A 9,509-nucleotide genomic window follows, 5' to 3' on the forward strand; every position below is an offset into this window, starting at 1 on the left:
ACTTGCTTGCTTGCTGACAGAATCAGTAGGGTCAATCGATGTATCACCTATATGCAAAGATATCTTCGGCAGTTTCTTAAGGTTTTGGGGAGTACCAAGCACAATGAACTCAGTTTTATTTTCATTGAGCTTAAGCATGTTAGAAGTCATAGTGTGGATGAAACTTACCTCCTCTGCCGAGTATTGGACTACCACGATCAGCAGCTCCTCCTATAGAGAGTACATGGCTATGGTCGGCAGTTACAATAAATAAAGTCTCCATTTCATTGGTCATTGACATCGCCTTGGCTACAGCCTTATCCATTGCAATGGTATCATGCAGGGCGTGGTAGGCTAACCCGTCATGATGTGCATGGTCAATTCGGCCACCTTCGTGTTTCAAATCAAGATAGTATGATATAAATTATTTGTATTTGAATTATTGAAATTTGATGAAAAATCTGGTAGTGTGTCTTGTTCGTGAAGAATGTTCACGCTGTCACCATCTTGGTCATGTTCCCTATTTCCATAACAGTAATGAATTCTAATATTCATTGCACAAACATGGCGCCAGCCTCAGTTTGGTTACAATGGGGTATAAAGTCAAGATGGCCACACCGTGATAAAGGTCTAAATCACGCTGTCACCATCTTGGTCATGTTCCCTGTTTCTAATAACAGTAATGAATGTTAACATCCATTGTGCAATCATTGCACCAGCCTAAGTTTGGTTACAATGGAGTATACAGTCAAGATGGCCACACCGTGATAAAGGTTTATAATCACGCTGTCACCATATCGGTCATGTTCCCTGTTTCCATAACAGTAATGCATGCTAACATTCATTGCGCAAACATGGCACCAGACTATTATTTCGTCCAGCCTCAGTTTTGTTACAATGAGTTTGAATGGAGTAAAATCAAGATTGCCACACCGTGATAAAGCAACATCATAGACGGAGTTTGTGTCAGCCAAGATTTTAAAACTAGGAAAAGACATGAATACAAAGATAACAAACGTTGGCCCTAGTTTTTAAGAATGTTCGATTGCAACCAATTGGGATGTATTCTTTTTAATTACAAGTTTGCAGTAATGTCTACTTTGGTGACCAAATCTAGTAGGTCGGTTGATGTTTTGCTATTATTCGGTCGTCCATGCCAACCTGCGTGGTTTAGTTATCAACAATGAAAATACATACAACCTGTGACTGAACAATGGCATCAAAGAGACAATGGAAATACTCCATAAAACGAGGTTTCAGATTGTCAATGATTTTCTTAGCCACATAAGTAAGAGGTAGGGCCTAACGACAAGCTCTTGCGAAACAGCAGCAATGACGCAAAGGGCTCATGTAACCTTGTCCAAGGCTCTTTACACAAGCACCGACCCGCTCTGAATTCACAAACTGCATAGATAATATACTGCACGATATATAACAGCACTTAATACCCAGGGGTCGAAGCATGGTTTTTCGAGGTTGTTGTACCTCATACAACGAGGCTGAAACTAGACTCTATGGCCGAGTTCGGGCGGTGTGTTCTTGGATGCTCGAGAACAAGTAGGTTAGCTGTTCTTGTTTCATCCGCTCCAACGACGATTAAATAGAGCGCCACAAAAAGTGATTCGCAGTAGGTCAGTCAATAATTATAGGTTGTTTTTTAAAATTGGAAACTTTACAAAAGAAAATAGTATTGTTATGTGCTGTGCGGTGTAGTATCTATGCAGTTCGTGAATTCATAGCGGGCCGGTGCTAGCGTAAATAGCCTTGGACAAGGCTCATGAAACCAATTAACCAACACTCTACAAACCTGTATGTTGTAATAATAACTTACCCTCAACCATGAGGAAGAACCCGTCTTGGTCCTTCTGAAGTATCTCAATGGCCTTTTCTACCATCTCAGACAATGAGGGCTCACCCCCTACGTCATTCATTCGGTTACCTTCAAATTGCATATGACTGGGCTCAAACAAACCTGAAAAGTAAGCAAACTTATTATAACTGTCAAACAAAAATTTCAATATTAAATCGTCCTGGCTATAGTTATAAAGTTCAAACCTACGCCTTTTCACTTTTCCTTGAATAAATCAGATAGTCAAAGGTTTCCTCCCTCCCTATGACTGCTCCCTATTAAGACGGGCACGTAATATTATTGTGATATAATAATATAAAAAACTGAGTGCAAACAAAGTAATGTAATGATGTACAACCAATAATTTTAGGTTTGCTTGAATATAAAACGTGTTAAAGACACTGGAGACCTTTGGTAACTGTCAAAGACCAGTCTTCACTTGGTATATCTCAACATATGCATAAAATATTACAAACCTGGCGCGCGTTTTGGCGTCCCTAACCAGAAACATGTTTGAGCTTTGGTTATTGGTCGAGCGTGTTCGGTTGAACCGCTGAAACCGTAACCGACTTGTTGGCTCGGTTAGGCTTGGTTTTAAGATGGCGGACTCTAAAAACTAACGGAAAACGTACTGAAATTCTTTTAAAAATGCAATACTTTGAAGCATAACAATTAAATAATGTTGATAAAATTACAAAGACTAAGTTCCATTCCTCGATAATAAAATGACGGCAATATATTTTGAAAACATAAATTTCCAAGAGATGTACCTACGTCATGAACTGTTTTTGGTTACCGACCCGTTTTCGCGTAGCTCTCTGAAATTGTTTCGGTCAGTGAATTTGACGTCAGCAACTTGTTTCTGGTCATGGTCGCCAAAACACGCTCCTGTTAAAATTTGAGCTCAATTGATCGTCGAACTTGCGAGATAATAATGAAAGAAAAAACACCCTTGTCACACGAAGTTGTGTGCTTTCAGATGCTTGAATTCGAGATCAACGGCACCTAGCCTAAAGCCCAAGCCAAATAAGTGACACAACCTTCGATACCAAAATGAAACCCTCTATTAAGCCAACATCCTAGACCTATTTACATGAACATTTAGCCCAAGATTTATGCGGCGCAAAGGTTGTAGGCACAATCAAGTTCCGAACGACAGACGATTGTTCGTACTTGTTCAAATTGGTACATAAAACAACAACTCACCTAAAAGGTTGTCAGTTTCAAGTGGATTGACGTCTTTAAATTGTTCCAAATTCCACACGTACTCTCTGTTTGTCTTGTCTTTACCTGCTTGCCATTCGTCTTAAACAAAACATAATTTTGTAAAACAACTAGTGAAACAAATCCTTGCTTGATTGATTGTTTCAATTCGTAGTATATAGCAAGAGCTTCATGGGACCGAAATTAAATTAAATGCTGTGAAACTATAAAAAACATCTATAAAGTCAAGGTTTGATAAAGTGAAACTATTTTGATGAGAGATACTTCTACAAGAACACAACATTTTAAAAGAACATAAACAGACAAGAATAATTATAAGGTAAATAGATTAATTACCATTAAAGACACTGGACTATATTGGTAATTGTCAAAGACCAGTCTTTTCACTTGGTGTATATCAACATTATGCATAAAATAACAAACCTATGAAAATTTGAGCTCAGTTGGTCGGCGAAGTTGCAAGATAATAATGACAGAAAAAAACTCCCTTGTCACACGAAGTTGTGCGCTTTCAGATGCTTAATTTGGGGCCTTCAAAATGTAATTATGAGGTCTCGCAATCAAATTCGTGGAAAACTACTTCTTTCTCGAAAACTACGTTACTTCAGAGGGAGCCGTTTCTCACACTGTTGTATACTACCAACCTCTCCCCATTACTCGTTACCAAGTAAGGTATGCTAATAATTATTTTGAGTAATAACCAATAGTGTCCACTGCATATAAATAAGTTCGTCTGGATTGTTGATTATCATGAAATAAAAGATTCGTTTTTACGAATCCAAAATTGTGTATGATGTTACTAAACATATAATTGACAAAGCTCCTAGCTTAGGAGTGAAACGTAACTACTAGTACTAAATTATATGTAAAGTATACATCATACATAATTTTGGATTTGTAAAAACTAAACTTTTATTTCAGATTCATTACCACTTTATATTCAAGTACATTCATCCTATCTTCTATGACTACGCACCATGCTGTCTCTGTGGTAATGTCAGCGCCTTTTGGCTCCTGGACAGTTATCGATTCACCATTATTGACTTACCAATATTGATTTACCATTGTCGTTTCAACATTATCTTTTCCCATTATCGATTCTCCATTTCTGATTCACAGTTATCTTTTTCAGACTATCGGTTCACCATTATTGATTCAAAAATATTATCGCCACTATCGATTCACCAACATCGAATAGTCGTTATTGATTTACAAATATCGACTCACCAATATCGACTAATAATTATCTATCAACCAATTTTGATTCACCATTATCAATTCAGCATTATTGATTTCAGTAGATCGGTTTTTATGGAACCTGGATGGGATCAGAAGCTGTTAAAGCAAAATGGTGCAATAGTCATCAATAATTGGATATAAGTTTGGTCAGGTTTACATACCAATGAGATTTCGTCCATCATTTCTAGATCCAGCTTTAGAAGAGTCTTCAGGATACTCTGGGTCGGCAGCTTCTCTCGGTAACATTTTCATCCTTCCTCCACCCATTATAACCTGGCATAGATTAATAAAGAAGTATAGTATAAAAATGACCGCACCCAAAGTTGGTGGTACATTCGAGTTTATTTTGTTGGTCGGCATACAGTAATGAATAGCAGGTAGGGTATTCTAGGAAGCTGCTTCTTAAATAGACGAACACCATGCATAAAGTGATACTGACAAGTTTGAAATAATGGCATTCGCCAGCCTTTCATTATGTAGCACGCTTGAAAAATTCTATAAATTGATTAACTGTTCTATATCGTTCTAATTTAACATCTATTATGTTCTATATCGAGTGCTTCCAGCTACCTGTTTCAGTGCCGATCAGTTTGTGAGATACTTTGATTCAACACCCATGACAGAGGGTGGCGAATAATCAAACGGTACATTCAGAATAGTGAACGCAAACACTGGTTTGTGTCAATGTTGCAGATTGTACCTGTGTATCCTGTGCGAGTGTTATGAGTTGCTGAGCGATGTCAATGCAACCAATGTCAGTTTCCTTCTGCGGTATATCAGAGTCACACTCCCAGTCTCGATGAGGCGAATGTGCGTAAAGTGCGGCAGGGGTAGCGTGTGTCACACGGGCAGTGCTGACGAATCCCGTTGCCTTGCCTTTAGAAAGCACACAAAGCAACGAAAACCTAAGTAAATAACTAGCATTTATTAGCTATATATTCGATCGATACAATTTCAAGAACACAAGATTAAAATTATTACAAAACACTTGACAACAAATCAATGAAAGTAAATCATACTTATTATACACACACTGACTGGCAATGAGGTAATTGTACGTCTACCCCCGAGGGACTTTGAATGACCAGAAGAGGGACCTATTTCCCGAGGCTGAAGGCCAAGGGAAATAGGCACCTCTTCTGGTCACTAACAGGCCCGAGGGGGGAATAGACGTACACTAGTTACCGAATTGTGCCAGTCAATATTGTGTATTATTATACAGCTCGGTCTTAAATGTAAAAATAATAAGAACAACACGTGGAAAAGAAAGGAAGTTTTGTAGTTGCTGTTCACGGTTCAAGTCAAGAGAGGGCGCTGTAACCGGGCACTATTTTCAAAGAACTAGTTCCCGCAAAACACATGCGCCCGATCACTAGACTATAAAGCTCATCCCACGAGACCGTGTTTCAGCCAACCAGAATACAGAAAAAGCAAGAGGTGTGTTATAAAACATTATATGAATATTTTGACGTTTTTTTTAAACTTACCAGACTTTTGAGCAGATATCATAACAGACTCCACATTAGCATTGAGACTAGATTTACAATCTCCTTTAATAGCAGAATCGTCTAGCCCTATCACTGCTGTCTTAGTTTTAACACCACTAAAATAAGCAGTAGCCGTACCAGCCGAGTCCGGTACTTGCCTATCGGTATTGTAGGTCTAGAGGATGAAAGAGGACAGGAAATATTCTCAGACTAAATGATCCGTATGTTTGACCACGTGGGCGCACTCAATATAGTGGGTGCGTTCGTTTAGCTTCCCTGGGTCGACCCCGATCTGCCCGGTACGTTCGAATAGCTTTGACGGGGCTCACCCGGGTCAGCCCCCTCCCCCAGTGCCCTGCCTGTGGAGTGGGTCACTTGGGGTGACCTGAGGTGCATGCCATCACCACGAGAGGGCGAGTGTGTTCGTTCGATTAGCTCTTGTCAGGGGTTCACCCGAGTGAGCACCACGGGGTCGACCCAGGGAAGCTTATCGGGCACACCCACTATTTGTGTCACTTCTGGGCACTATTTCCCCGGTCAGGTTCTTGCTTTTCAGAACCAGTGATTTCATTGGATAAACGTGCAGTGACGTAAGCATTCTGTTTCCGTGTTTTGATTGGTCTGAGGTGATGTTTGGCATTTGTACTAGCGGTCATCTGCATATGAATCTAGGTGAAAGGTGAAGATGGACAAGGATTGACCTACGCTAGAGGCCACTCTCTGGCGTTATCATTCACGAGCCTCGAAGTGTGACGTCAGATGTTCAGGCTATAGGGATATACTAGCCTGAACATCTGACGTCACACTTCGAGGCTCGTGAAAAACGCCAAAGAGTAAAACCTCTCGCCTCTAGGTCAATCCCCGTCACCAATCCCCGTCTATCCCGTCCCACGATTCGTCCTGTACAGTTTTGATCAACGTTCTGCCACTTGTTGCGCCGTTAGTGTTGCTTGAGAGACGGGTTGTAATGGCTCCTTTAAGGGTTTTATTGTCCTTGGTTTATATGATTGTAATGGGGTGGCTATGTTTTCCAGTCTTTAATAACTGTTTTGGGATGAATGAATAAACCCCGTGATACAAATATGTTTGATAGCGCCCTCATTTGGTCAAAAGTACGGCGCATTTCTGTTTGAATGTCCAAAATCAAAGTACAGGGCTGCGTATTGGCGGTCGTACCAATAGAGGTTTCAGTCATTGTCCAGTGATTATCAAATGTCCAATTCAACCGCCAAAAACTCACCCATGGCTGGCTTAAAGTCAGCGCGAAAATAATCTGCAGTAATTATGCAAAATGACACTCCCACAATATACCTGCATTGGTGCAAAATAATTCTCTTAAAAACACCACAACCGGCAACTTTCCGCACAATAGTTAAACAATATTATTGTAATCATAAATAACATTTGCTTTTACTTTACCGTGACATGACTTGGCTTGTTTCGATGCGGCACCATTATGAGAGTGTGGGCTTCGACGAGTGCTATTTGTTTGCATGAACATTGCACGATTACTAGTGAGTTACTCCTGCATTGCAGTTTAAAAAGTAGTAGTAAGGGCGTTTCATGTATATATATATACATACATACATATATATATCCAACCAGGGGGTGGATTTCACAAGAGTTAGGACAAGTCTTATCTCGACTTAGGACGAGTTACTCGTCCTAACTTTGGACTACCCATACGTTTTTAATATCTCCTATATAGGACTAGCCCTAACTCTTTGTGAAATCGACCCCAGGCCTGCTTTAAGTGGGGAGGTTTTTTAAAAAGCAATGAAGATCTCCTGCAGTAGTTGTTTCAGTGTGTAGGTTCGAGACGTAATAATTATTGTTACCTTTGACAAAGCTACACTAGGGAACTTATCCCATTCGAGGTCTGTTTCTTCCCCGTGATCTCCTTCCAGCTGCCCCTTGAGAATCCTCGCAGCCGTCACGGTTGTTATACCCATCCCATCTCCAACGAAAAACACCACGTTCTTAGCTTTATTCGTGTTGAGTGTTTGCTCTCTGGTAATAGCTTTCTGCAAACTGTCGTAAGCCAGTTCATTCCAGTACTTCGCACCTACAACGATTAATTTATACAAACACTACAAACGCTACTCATAAACCATCAGATAGTGTAGTCTGCTCAGAACTGAAAGATCATTGGTGGAATTTTATGGGTTTCGTGATTTAGCTTTTGCAGATGTTGAAGCTCCTTGTAAATAGGATAAATTGATCAAGAGTGCACTTAAAAAAATAATTATTGACAAAAAAAAAACACTTTCATTTACTAAATAAAACATCCATTTGTTGATTATGGGGGTATTCATTTTCATTTAATTAATCACTATACAGATATCTAATTGGCATATAGTTCTAAACATTATTGTTTATTAATTGCAACACCGAAATACATATACCGGGTATTTTGTTACGAGATTAAGGTGTTTTCTTTCTCGACCATCATCTTCTGTGTTTTTCGAGAAAAAAGAATCGTCTGTAATATTTGTTGTGTTCGTACGTCGTTAAACTATCAATAAAAGACAATGGAACAGGGCACATTGCGTCAAAAACTCGGGTTCTATTCACGAGATAACAACAAGCAAAACAACAGAGCTCTCGTACAACCAGATCTCGCGTGAAACAATGGCATCATATTCTATAAATAGATCACTAAGTCTGCATACACTACAATATTAAAATTGTATCTGTTGAAAAGTCAAATGGACCTCTACTCTATGGTTCAAGCGAGAACCACTGGGCCTACTTACTTTGTGATATCACATTGCCTCCTGCGGTCAGCATGCAGATCCAAATTAACCATCTTAAATCCAACATGTTGAAATCAACGTAACAAAATCAGAAGTAATTGAACAGTGTATACCGATCGTCACTGTTGTTATCCGACTGAGGTCATAGTCAGTTTGTATTACAGACTTCATAACTATAGAATAGCAATAACTTATCATTTCATTCATTCTTTGGCCTTTGAACCTTGGAAATAAATTATCGGTCTTTGAACTTTAATTTCATATTTCAAATGACCATTATCTGTCGGTACTTATACTAAATCATCAACTTCATATCTCTAGTACCAAATAGTCTACTGCGAAGTTCCACAAACAACGGGACTCCTTCAAATTATTGCGTCGAGGTTAAAAGAACACGTTGCCTTGGATCGGTCGAGTTGGTCTTTGAAAAGCGTTATAACCGTTTGTTAAAAAATGCATGGTTAGAAAGATGTTTTAAAAGTAGAATACAATGATCAACACAAATATGCCTCGAAATTGACTGGTTTTCCTTCTACTTTGCGAACTACCGGGTCGGCCATTTATGGGAGTCAAAAATTTGACTCCCATAAATGGCCGACCGTGTTAGTCGACGAGGTAAAAGGAAAACCACGCAATTTCGAGTGATACTTGTGTGGATCATTAAATTCCACTTTTTTAATAAAACATCTTTCTAAACCATATGCATTTTATAACAAACTGTTACAAACGCTTTTCAAAGACCAACTCGACCGATCCAAGGCAACATGTTCCTTTACCTCTGCACTTCACTAAAGTGATGTCGGTCATTGTGATACTTTGGCTTGCTGTTATGGCTTTCAGCATGTTTGTATGAGGAGTTGTAATAAGGTTCATTTAGAAAAATCACTTCGAATAACTAATAGTTAAATACGAAAGCCCTCCAGAAAAAAAACTACGTTTTAATGTGTGCTAACGGCTTGATTCGTCATTATGGAT

This window comes from Asterias rubens, chromosome 18, assembly GCF_902459465.1.
Source record: "Asterias rubens chromosome 18, eAstRub1.3, whole genome shotgun sequence".
Lineage (NCBI taxonomy): Eukaryota > Metazoa > Echinodermata > Asteroidea > Forcipulatida > Asteriidae > Asterias > Asterias rubens.